Here is a 12633-nt window from a genome sequence, read left to right on the forward strand (position 1 = left end):
ACATTTCGCTGGGCCAAGGACGTCTATTTTATTTTCAAAAACGATTTAGACCTTTCTGTGTGAGCCAAGGGCGTCCACAAATAGGAAACCCTCACATGAAAACACCCGTGACGTACAATACAGTTCTGGATTGAGGAATGCTTCCGCACAGCGCCTGGGGCGGAAATCATACGGTGCGGGTCTGGTTTTTTAGTACCAGTTTTGAGCGATAGACGGCGTGTTCCGTCCGGCCTGCGCTCCTGGGAGGGGGAGAATGAGCCGGGGCGAAAGACCGTGTCAGGGAAGAGTCCTAAATGCACGGTGGCTCTGTAGTGCAGCCGAGACGTTCACTCGTGTTTTAGGACAGAAACAACTTGCTTTTAACTGTGCACTTTCCGTACCAAGGAAATAACCACGCCGAGTCTGTGGCAAAACGACTGCTTCTGTCCCGGAAGATAGGGTTTTGGTTTTATTATTTTAAAATCTGTTTTATTTTCAAGAGGAGCTGTAGACCGACAAACCCGAACCTGACAGCTCGAAGATATTCTCTGATCGAGGACGTAGCCACCAGTTAGCTTCCTAACTCGCTTCGCGTTTTTTCACCTAAATGGGAAGCTGAAGCCATATAATTTATATACGCAGCGTGACATCCTCTGGCCGTCCTCTGATGCTCTTTGTCTGAAGCCCCGGCATCTCTCTTTCCCCGGTGCATATTTCCGCGGAAGGGGAACCTGGATTAGACGGGGTTGTGCTTCTGCGCTACAGTGAGGTTAGCTATGTTTTATCCGCGATAGACATTGTGATATCTGCATACCACGGTGCGCCGGGATTACAGACGGCTGGACGACACCAACATTACAGGCTAAGGACTACTTCAACTTTCGGTGAGTGCCTTCAAAAGCGAATAGCAGTCTTGCTCTGAGGCTGATGATGATGATGTCCTGAATATGAACATGCCTCGGATGTTGCTAGGGAACGGGTTTGCATGGTGCAGAGGCGGTGGGTAGGCTACGGTAGTCTTGGGTTATTGCACATTTTCCTAGCCAGTAAGACGTGTCTCAGATTTTAAGGCAGTTAAACTGGTCGGCTATAGACACTGGTTTTTTTTCTCGCTCTTCGCCTGCACCAGTGGAGGTTTTCCACTCTGATCAGATAGCTGGAGTTGCTAATATTAGCCAGCTATTCTGACGTTTGATTAAATTGTTGATGTGTCAAGCGTCTGCATCACGACAGCTCCTCCGTTCTCTGGAGACCGCTGCTCGTTTCGGCGATAGCCTGCCAGCCTAATTCACCGAAACATGTTATAGTACACAGCTCCGTGGATTTGTAACTTGTGGCATACGGTTGGGTAGATATCTGTATTTATGTTGGTGTTATAACCTCACTAAATATTGCGGGACACAAATAGTCTGCCTCGAGCATATGAAACTAACATTAGCGCGCTAAAATAATCGGAGATGGCTAGGTGCATGGCAATATGGTTGCATTTTACAAGGCTGAATTAATACTTGTAGTAAAATATTAATCGTAGCTAGCAACAAGTGCTTAGGCAGTCTTTGAACCCATTTATGTTGATGTTGCGTTTTCAGTGCTATAAGTAGCTACAACTGCAATGACAACACTGATGATGGTTAATGCATAATAGACTTTACTCAAGCGAATAACGTTAACGGTGCCGGGTTTGGCTCTAGAGTCCAAGTGCTTAATATCTACCCTGTCTAGCGTAGGCTACTTTATTCTGTAGTATATTATGGCACTATCTATTATAAATATTGTCCAAGAACAAACATTGTTCTATTTTTATAACCAATGTCTTTAATTATGAATCACAGCGAGAACGTTGTGTTTCTCTCAAGTTGGGAGCACTGAAAGTATCTTGCTGCGATCTATTGTCCTCCCGTGTGTTAAACAAGACAAACATGATCAATATTTCATTGCTTTATTGTCATTCATATGTGGACCAGCAGCTTCCTGTTTCTCTGCAACAGTGTTTTCGAGAGAACCACGCCTGCGTCTTACAAAGCCTTATCTGTACACTGCAAAATAGATTGCCTACACTACACCAATTCTATTGAGGGTAGGCTTACGTTATGATGATTTACAACATGTATGATACGTCTCTTGCTCCTCGTTTTCAGGAGCAGTTTGTTCCTCGGCACACACGCCCATCTTTGTGAGAATTTTCATATCTGAAGGTCTGGGATTTTGCTGTCACTGCCATCTGCTGTGGTTCTGCAAGGAGCAGTCACACGTTGCAGTTTGAACCAAATGGATTAGGCTTCTACTTTTGCTAAATGGCATCGTCTTCTTCCGTGGGGTCCGAAATGTTTGCACAGAGAGCCACGCTGTCATAAGCTTGAGACCTCATCTGGAACAGGCCCAGTGGCCTACCTTGGTAAAATGACAGGAAGAGGCAAAATATATATCTCTCCTTCACATCACTGGTCAGGCTCATAATCGTACCTTTGGCCAGGTTCACACACACTGGCCTGATGAGACTGCTCCACCTTCAGAGATGGCCTCTGTTGGTAACCAGTGGTCAGTGGCTTCTTCTGACCAAGCAGTCTTATGCTGGTGGACCTCCATTTGGCTTATAACAGGGCTGCCCAGTGATCTACCCTCCTGTCAGTTTCATTTCAATCCTAATTTGGCACACCTGATTCTACTAATTCCTTGGGTGGAGTTTGCTGACTGGCTAACAGGAAAGATGTAGCGGTTCTTCACACTGTCCCTGTAGCGTAGTGGTTAAGGTAAAAGACTGGGACCCACAAGGTCGGTGGTTCTAATCCAGGTATAGGCACAATAAGATCCGCACAGCCGTTAAGCCCTTGAGCAAGGCCCTTAACCCTGCATTGCTCCAGGGGAGGATTGTCTCCTGCTGAGTCTAAACAACTGTACGTCGCTCTGGATAAGAGCGTCTGCCAAATGCCAATAATGTAATGTAATGTCAGAGTTTATGATGGTGACATCAGCAAGACTAACAGAGCAAACCTTAGTGGAGCATGCAAAACTATGTACCACTCGGAGAGCTTGACTCTGACAGTTTAAACTCAGTCAGATGAACCAACACATAGCAGAATAAATTCAAGACCTCGTGGCTATAAAGCGGGAAGCAGGAAGCTCCAGAAATCTGTTGGTGTTGTTCTCTTGGTTGTCATCAGTGCAGACTACGATTGGTGGAGTTCCTCCCTTGCTTTCTGCCGGTTGGGTGATGTAACAGGTGTGTCGCCTCCATTTTATAATCCCGGATGGGATTTTTGGGTGTGGAGTGGGGAGAGGCTGTCGGCAGGACGACAAGCGAAAGTTGATACATATAAATATTTGTGTGCCTCTTTCTGTCTGTGTGTCTGTGCTCCTACCAAAGAAACAGAAATCTTTCCCTTTGTGGGGCTTTTCTTACTAAAAAGGGTTAGGCTGTGATGGTAAATGCGTGCGCTTTGAATGTTCTTTTCGGCAAGATGCGTATTGATCCGTGTTGTGCGAGTGCACGGTGCTGTTCGATCGTGATTCCGTCTGCAGATGTATCAGGATAGGAGCAGAGGAATATCAGGTTCTTCTCCAGCCCCCGCCTGGCGCCACGTACATCGCTCCTACCAGACGGAGCAGAAGGGTGGGTCCAGTGTGCTGTGTTTCTCATGGACGTGCGGTTTCGGCCTGAGCTTTGGCTCAGAGGTGAACATCTCCGAGCTTTGTAGACCGGAGGAGGGGACCTGATCTAGGGTCCGTTTTGCATTTAAGCCCATAATGGACAAGGTTACCACGTGGACAGATGAAACCTGGTCCTAGATAAGCAGTCTGAGAAGCTCTACATGTCCTGACCCTGATCTAAAGTCTGTTTTGCCTTTGGCTCATAATGCATGAGGTTAGGAGATGGACAGGGGAAACCTGATCCCAGATCAGTGCTCTTACTCTGTGGTGCTTCATGAACATAGGCTCAGATTCCTCCTCGTCGCTCTTCCCCCCGCTGAACCCGTACGTTTTCCCGACATGATCCCGGCGATGGTCCTGCCCTTCCCATCCCCTGTCATTACGCCTGTGTGTGTGTGTGTGTGTGTGTGTGTGTAGACTCTCACCTGCCACAGCTGCTCCCTTCTCCAGTGGAGATGCTCCTGCCTCTGTGCTCTGCTCACCTGCGTACTGGTCACCTGCTCAGCGCTGCTAGTTTAACTCTTAACCACCTCTGACTGTAACCTGTCCAACCCCTTTTATCATTTGCTGTGATAGACCCCTCGTCACATGTATGTTGCCTATCTTGACTATTACACGGAGGATGGGCTCCACCTCAATAGCTGGTTTCCATCTGAGCTTTCTTTCATTAGCGAGATTTGTCTCGCCGCTGTTTGAGTGTTTTTCTTCCCGCTGTGGATGCTACAGCGTTTCATCAGCCCGTCCCTGCCCCCTGTGTCCGCCGGGGCTGTCCGCTGGGGCTCTCCGCCGGGGCTGTCCGCTCTGGGCCTGAGAGAAACGCAGCCGAACAGCAGTTCAGAACAGTGGGATTGCACTTCGGGTTCTGTTTCGCGAGTAGCTTCATCAACACGCCGCGTACGTCTGCAACTGGTGCCGGCGGGGGTGGGGCACGTGAGATGAACAGCCCGTCCTTCCTGCACTGAATTACCCGCCCAAAATGAGCCTGTGTGCAATTAGTTTCACTCTGAAGCAGCAATGGCTTGGCGTGGTATGAGTCATGATATTGATTACCCCCCCCCCCCCCCCCCCAAGCCCACGCCTGTGACATCAGCCAGGGGGCGGGTGCCAGGTTATTTTTACTGTGTAGTAAACATCGGCGTTCCTGTGCATCCGTTGATGCCGGCTCAGTGAAAGAGGCACGTCGACGTTCACCCTTCCTCAGAGAAAGGGAAGTTTCCGGAAAGGATTTTTCTATCAGAGATGCAGGCCCTCTCAAAAAAACTTTTAATCAAACCCCCGATGGAGTTAATTTGGCTCACAGTGCGGCCCCGCTGGACTTGTATGAACTCTTAGTTAAACGAACACAGAATATTTTGCCGTGTAGTGTAAACACCCCCCACCGCTAACCCTGCCGGAACGAGGAGTGGAGGCTAAGCACATGAACAGACTTGCACTGCTGCGCGTTTCCCTCCAAAGGCTGCATACTTTCAACTGGAACTCAGATATGGCATTTTTGTTGTTTTTGTGTTCCTCCCTGCATGAAAACAAGGGAGGGGGGGTACTCAAAATTGTTACGTTTGCTTTGTGTATCAGTAAATGTACAGAATGCAAGCTGTTAAGTGTTCGAGAACTCTGTTGATTTCAATCATCATTAGGATGGTCAGTTAAGTGAAGAAATTTGTAATCATTGGTGTACTCACTGGTGTACTCTGAGAGAGCGCGGCGGTGACACTTGAGAAGGGCTCTGACTGAAACATCTGGGACGGTCAGATCTCCATCGCCATCAGCTGACCCCTGGAAGGCCCACTTCTGCCACGATTAGCTGATAACACCAGCCTTAGGAGGGCGGGGAGATGGCCCCTGCGATGGACAATGCGCACCCTGCTAATGGGAGATTACCAGTGTGTGTATGTGTGTGTGTGTGTGTGTACTGCACGTGTTTGTATGTGAGTGTGTGCGTTAATGTGTATGTGTCAATGTGTGTCCATGCGCGTGTCCGTGCGTGTATGTGTGTGCCCTCCGTGAACACTTTATTAGTTATTTTTATTTTAGACTTATTTTTTAGACTTAAGCCTTCTGCTGCTGTAGCCTATCCACTTCTGCATGTCTGTTACAATGTTTGATTATTTCAGTTATTGTCACCTTCCTGTCAGCTTCGACCAGTCTGGCCCTTTACCGCTAACCTCTCATTAACAAGGCTAGCTGCCTGCAGAACTGCTGCTCACTAGATGTTGTTGTTTTTTTTTTTTTGCACCATTCTCACCAACTCTAGAGACTGTTGTGTGTGAAAACCCCAGGAGATCAGCAGTTTCTGAGATACTCAAACCACCCTGTCTAGCATCAGCAATCATCCCATGATCAAGATCATATTTCTTCCCCATTCTGACATTTGTTCTGAAAAACATCTGAACCTCCTGTCCACATTTGCGTGCTTTTATGCATTTAGTTGCTACTACATGATTGGCTGATTAAATATTTGCATGAACAAGCTGGTGTACAGTTCTACCTAATAAAGTGGTCACTGAGTGTATGTACATATGTGAACGTGCATGTGCGCTTGTATATGTGTTTGTGAGCGTGTGTGTGTGTGTGTGTGTGTGTGTGTGTGTGTGTTTGTGTGTTAACCTGTGAAATCGGAATTGCTGGTATGTAAGCGCTCAGATTCTGCACTCCGATGTGTGCTTCAAACACCTGAGCAGTTGCTCTCAGCCATCTGCACAAGCCATCACCACCCAGGTCTAAACGTTTTCCCTTTCAACCAGGGGCATTATGTGGGTTATGCTGGGGAGGGTGACAGGTTGCTCACGTTAACCGATAAGAGGGCCGGGATTGAATCAGGATTCTCTCTCGACGCAGAGATACGCCGCTGAACTGGTTTTGTGAAGGGAGCAGCTCATGGCTGCGTTTAAGGACGGGTCCTGACTGAATCCAGGGCAGGCTTCCTCCCGCTTGTCCGCGGGGTCCTCGTCTCTGCGGTGTCTCCGCCCCTGGCAGCGGGGCTGCTGGCCGTGTGGGAGTGTGGGAGCGGTTGCGTAACTCCGCCTGTCAGAGTGTGTGCTGACAACAGGCACCTGTACAGAGGCTCGTCAGAGACAGATAGCCATCTACCCCTGGGGCACGGGGGGGGGGGTTCAACCGCTCTCTGAATGCCTGAGATTCCCCCGCCGTCGTGTCACTGGGACGCGCAGCTCTGAAAGAAAAATTCTTATTTTTCCATTTTGTTTTGTAAAACACAATGATAGAGAGACGTTAGACGTTAGAGCAGGGTGTGGCCACCGAGGGCCTTTGCCTGGTTGCATGAAACACTCAAGTTTTCCTTAAGTTTCCCTTAAGTTTTCCTTCAATTTAAGTGTTGTAGAACAAACCCTTAGGTGTCACTTAAGGCTTTCCTTAAGTGAAATGTCAGAAACCCTCAAAAACTCCATTAAATATTGCATTTCCCTTTAAGTAATCCCTTAAATCTGATAAGTGTTGCATAAATCACCTTATCAACAACTTCCCTAAGTAGAATTTAAGGTTAGCTTGGTAAACTAAGGAATAGCTGAGTTTTTTGAGCCAGGAAAATGTCACTCATAAGCCTTTCACACGGCCAAGGCTCCGTGCCGGTTCCAGTTCCTGAACCTAATTTTGAACCGGCCGGTGCATTCAGACTGAAAATAAATTGGTTCGAAACCTGAAAAGTTGGTTCTCAGCTGGAACCAAAAAATTGTTGTTTTTTCCATGGGCGTGTCATATTCCGCCTGCCTTGTGCATTGAGCAACACCCTCCGTTGATGATGGAGGGCGGTGGAACTTTGGTTCTGCTTAAACTGCTATGGACGTGGGCTGGTTCACCAGAAAGCAGCAAGGTTCTGAGACTCCAGAACGGAGCCAGAACCAGAACCAGAACCGCGGTATCAGTGAATTTTTAGTGATAGAGAAAATCCTCTAGACCAGCTACATGACACACGAAAAGTTCATTCTTGAATATAGATTTGCACGTCAATCTATTTAGGAGATCACAAATGACCTGGTAGGCGAACTCAATCCTTACAACACGGTAATATGCAAATGTTTCAAAGCAGTGTTGAAAAAATGTGCGCGTGTGTAGGTTATATGTGTTTTTCGTGCATGTGCCTGCATCTTCTGACCTGTCTTTTTGGGGGTCCACTCCGTGTGTAATGCCTGATTCGAGGGCCTACTTCTTGTGTGCAGTGCGATTGTAGGCTGTACTCTGCGTAACGTGGGATTCCGGAGTCTATTCATTGGTGTGAAGTGTTATTTGGGGGTGAACGTGATTGGTGAATAAACGCAGAGCCAGCCGCGGAACACGAGAGAGCGCACGCCACTCCGCAAAAACTGATTCTGATTCGTGCGAGCGATGCGTCATGGTGAACACGCTGACGCTTCTGAAAACATGATGTACCAGCACATGCAGGACGACCCTGTGCTGTAGTAGCCCACGATGTTGACAGCTGACATTAATGATTATTATAATTTTCTTTTACCAGTAATGCATTTATTCATGAATTTAAAGTAGGCAGGTTTGATACTTTGGAAAAGGTCTGGGGTGTGAAACCATGGTGACGGTTTCGTTCACTGGTTGCGAGTGCTGCGTTCGCCGTGTTGTTTGGAGAAGTGACGTGCAGTTTAACAGAGTGAGACGCTCTGCAGGAATCGGGTTTACAATGCAAAGCTGGGGGAAACCCATTGGGGCGTCTCACACACACACACCCAAACTGTACAGTAAACATGCACAACCACACACACACACACACACACACACACAAGCCCTACAGTAAACACACACACATACCCAAACCGTACAGTAAAGACACACACACACATACACATCCAAACCATACAGCAAAACACACACACACAGACACACACACCCAAACCGTACAGTAAACAAACACACACACACACACACACACACACACACACACAGAGAAGTCAGTAGAGCACAGTAAAGACACAAGCTCAACAGTAAACACACAGGAGCACGCTAGCACACACCCAAACCATGCAGGCCAGTAGTGAACACCCACACACACTAACTCTAATGTTTATACTGATTCACATCATTCGTGTCTGTGTGCATCTCCTCTTCTAGTTACTAAGCTACACTTTGTCACCTTCATCTGATCTATAGACTGAGATAACAATCTGTGTTCAGCTGTTCAGTTAAAGGGGCAGTTCACCCAAAATGAAATTAAAGTATGTTTTCACTTACCCAGTTTTCTAGATTTGATTAGTTTTTCCATTGCCTAGCCGAGACATGTTTTCTAGACAAGTATAGACCCCATGTTTACATTAGAAAAACTCACCAGCAACGTAATGCCATGGTTACTCTAAAACATTCACAGAGCGTAATTTCATTTTATTTTTTGTTTAACTCTGCCCCCTTAAGGGTTTGTTCTGAAATATTCCAAGCCCCAAGGTGACACAATTTTTGTGTGGAGGGGAGAGAGAAGCTGTGCTGGCATTCTTTTGGCAATCTTACCCCCAGGGCTGACGGCTCCTAAGTTCTGGGTATGTCCATAAAAAAGCAGGCTAGCTGTGGCTTAATTGGAGATGTGTGTGAGGTCATGTGAACATGCTGTTCTCCACCCCCCCCCCCCCCCCATGGGCATGTGCAGTAGTGCCGTATCTGAGACTGCAGGATGGTGTGCAGGGAACCCCACTTCCTGTTTCCTGTTTCCTCTCTCACCTGCCATCGCAAAGCTCAGAAGACACAGTCACTCAGCCCTGCTATCTGCCCTCAGAAACACAGTCACCCAGCCCTACGATGGTACTGCCTTCCTCCCTGCCTCATTCTGGGCCTGGTGCTGATCAAGGCCCTCCGGGGCCCTTGGTGCTAAACGGCGGTGAGTAGAATTCCTTCTGACAAGTCAGTGCCGGAATGCAGTCCCATCTGTTACACAGGAGAGTAAATAATCGGCAGAACCGGTTACTCAGCCTATCCGGCTCGACGGTTAGCAACAGCGTCGCTGCAAGCCCAGGCCTGACCTGAACACCCCCAGGACCAGCCGCACGCCATCGCCTGGCCTGCTCTCTCCTGCTCTCTCCTGCTCTCCTCCGCTCTCCTCCGCTCTCCTCCGCTCTCTCCCGCTCTCTCCCGCTCACTCCTGCTCTCTCCCGCTCTCCTCTGCTCTCTCCCGCTCTCCTCCGCTCTCTCCCGCTCTCTCCCGCTCTCTCCTGCTCTCTCCCGCTCTCTCCCACTCTCTCGCTCTCTCTCTCTCTCACTCTCTCCTGTTCTCTGCTGCTCTCTCCCGCTCTCTCTCCCACTCCCCTCCGCTCTCTCCCTCTCTCTCTCCCGCTCTCTCCCGCTCTCTCCCGCTCTCCTCCGCTCTCTCCCGCTCTCTCTCTCGCTCTCCTCCGCTCTCTCCCGCTCTCTCTCTCTCGCTCTCCTCCGCTCTCTCCCGCTCTCTCTCTCTCGCTCTCTCCCGCTCTCTCCCGCTCTCTTCTGCTCTCTCCCGCTCTCTCCCACTCTCTCCCGCTCTCTCCCACTCTCCTCCGCTCTCTCCCGCTCTCTCTCTCCCGCTCTCTTCCACTCTCTCCTCTCTCCCGCTCTCCTCCGCTCTCCTTTGCTCTCTCCCGCTCTCTTCCACTCTCTCCTGCTCTCTCCCGCTCTCCTCCGCTCTCTCCCGCTCTCTCTCTCCCGCTCTCTTCCACTCTCTCCTCTCTCCCGCTCTCCTTTGCTCTCTCCCGCTCTCTTCCACTCTCTCCTGCTCTCTCCCGCTCTCCTCCGCTCTCCTTTGCTCTCTCTCCCGCTCTCTTCCACTCTCTCCTGCTCTCTCCCGCTCTCCTCCGCTCTCCTTTGCTCTCTCTCCCACTCTCTTCCACTCTCTCCTGCTCTCTCCCGCTCTCCTCCGCTCTCCTTTGCTCTCTCTCCCGCTCTCTCTCTCCCGTCTGCGCGTGCTCGGGCTCCTAACACACAACAAGAAGGACAAACAACCTCTAGCTCTGCGCTGCCTTGCTGACGACCACCCCTCCCCCTCCCGCTCTGTGGGTCAGGCAGATGCTGAGTACAGGAAACGGTTAAGTCAGACTTCCTGTCAGACGCAGGGTTGCGCGATGCTTCTGACGGCTGCGGTGGTGCGTTACGCCTACTTGCATGTAGTCTCCTGTGAGTTAGCTCACTTCCCTACAGGTGGCTAAACTCCCGCGGGTTTGTGGCCTGGGCTACAGGCACATTTATTATGAAATATATCCTCCAGAAAATTGTGTTCAGAATTTAATTGAAAGTTCCTGCTTGTAATTACATAAACGAGAAGTGGCATGTTGTGTATTTTTTGGACACACTTTATTTAGCCTACAGGTTAATATAAATTCAACATTGAATTGGATTAAGTTTTCTGAAAGGAATGTGTCAGTTTTAAATGACAAAGTTGAGTTTGAATGTTCTGGACACCTTACAAAACGAGTCAGTGTGACATAATTATTCAGCGGTAAATTTAGGGCAACATCACAGAGTAATTAGAAGCGCAGAAGCCTGAGGGGGTCTGACACACACACTCACACACTCACACACACACACACACACACACACACACATACACACACAGGCACACACCACACACACACAGGCACACGCACACACACACAGGCACACGCACATACAGATGCACACACACAAGCATGCAGGCACACACACACACACACACACACATATACAGATGCACACACACAAGCATGCAGGCACACACACACACACACACACATATACAGATGCACACACACAAGCTTGCAGGCACACACACACACCCACACACACACATATACACCCACACACACACACACACACACACACACACACACACGCATGCATATACAGATGCACACACACAAGCATGCAGGTACACACACACACGCACACACACACACCCTGGATTGTGAGTCATGGCACGGAGTTGGATGCTTGGCTCTGTCATGGCGGTGGAAGATTGAGCACTGCGGGTGAAAACAGCCGGAGACACAGCCTTGAGCGAGAGAGCGAAGGAGCGATCCACGTTTCCCCCCCGCCCGCGGCTCAGCGCTGCCCCTCGGTGGCTGGAGGCCGTATTGCAGGGTGCTCTGGCCCTGAGGGGTCCCTGATAGCAGTTGCTCCCCTGTGGGCGGGGCCCTGTGCAGTGTAACGAAGCCTGCCAGTCAAGTACCCAGCGTCCGTGGAAAACGAGCAGGACTGAGGGGTGTAATTACAACCATTACATCTCCAGTGTCAGAGCTGGTTAACCCCCATACACACACACGCACACGCACGCACACACACACGCACGCATGCACACGCAACGCACGCACGCACACACAAACACGCACACACACACACACACACATACTCATGCACACAAACACATGTGCATACCCTCACACTCATATGATCACACATGCACACCAACACACACACACACGTAAACGCACACTCACAATTACATGCACACACAGACACACATGTACACATACCAACACACACACACTTTTCTACCTTTGCCCGTACCCATTCCCATAAAACAGAGCCACTTTCTGGAAGTGTTCGTACGCAGCCAGGAAATCAATCAGATTAGAACTTAACCATGGCCTTCTTTAATTGAAGGTGGTTTTTAATGCAGAGCAACAGAGGAAAGCCTTTGATGGCCTCTGTGAAGCGCCATCGTGCACTTAGCAGCCAGCCCCGGCTTGGCATCCGAGGCCTGGTCAAAATGCACAGCATGCTAAATTAAAAATATCGCTTTGCATTTGAAAAGGCTTTGTTCAAAAACACAATGGATCATGTACACAGGCTTTTAAAATGCGGACAGCAATACAAGTGAGCAATTTTGAAATGGGAACCAAACTAGAGATAATTTGCCAAATCTACATTTTTTTCGTGTAGGGGGTCTGTGTCAGTTGCTGCTTTTCGGTTACAGTTCCTTCTCCCTTGCACTTCTAGGGGGCCAAAGAGGAAGGCCTGTTGAGCAGTCTTTCCAGCGTACTGTTAAATGCTACGCTAGTGCTTTTCACCATATAAGGAAAGAGTGATGGCCTCATACAGGCCTAAGCATCTGAA

The 12633-nt window shown here is 49.1% G+C and overlaps 1 protein-coding gene across 2 annotated transcripts in view; it reads left to right on the forward strand.

Annotated features, from left to right (window-relative positions):
- Nucleotides 1–197: 197 nt before the first annotated feature.
- LOC133141770 (membrane-associated phosphatidylinositol transfer protein 2-like) overlaps nt 198–12633 on the forward strand; it is an 81744-nt gene continuing 69308 nt past the window's right edge. For both annotated transcript variants that reach the window (XM_061262486.1, XM_061262488.1), the window contains exon 1: nt 198–863. The gene's annotated coding sequence lies outside the window, so the exon portion shown is untranslated. The remainder of the gene's footprint in view (nt 864–12633) is intronic.

The sequence above is a fragment of the Conger conger genome, chromosome 12, assembly GCF_963514075.1.
Source record: "Conger conger chromosome 12, fConCon1.1, whole genome shotgun sequence".
NCBI classification, from domain to species: Eukaryota; Metazoa; Chordata; class Actinopteri; order Anguilliformes; family Congridae; genus Conger; species Conger conger.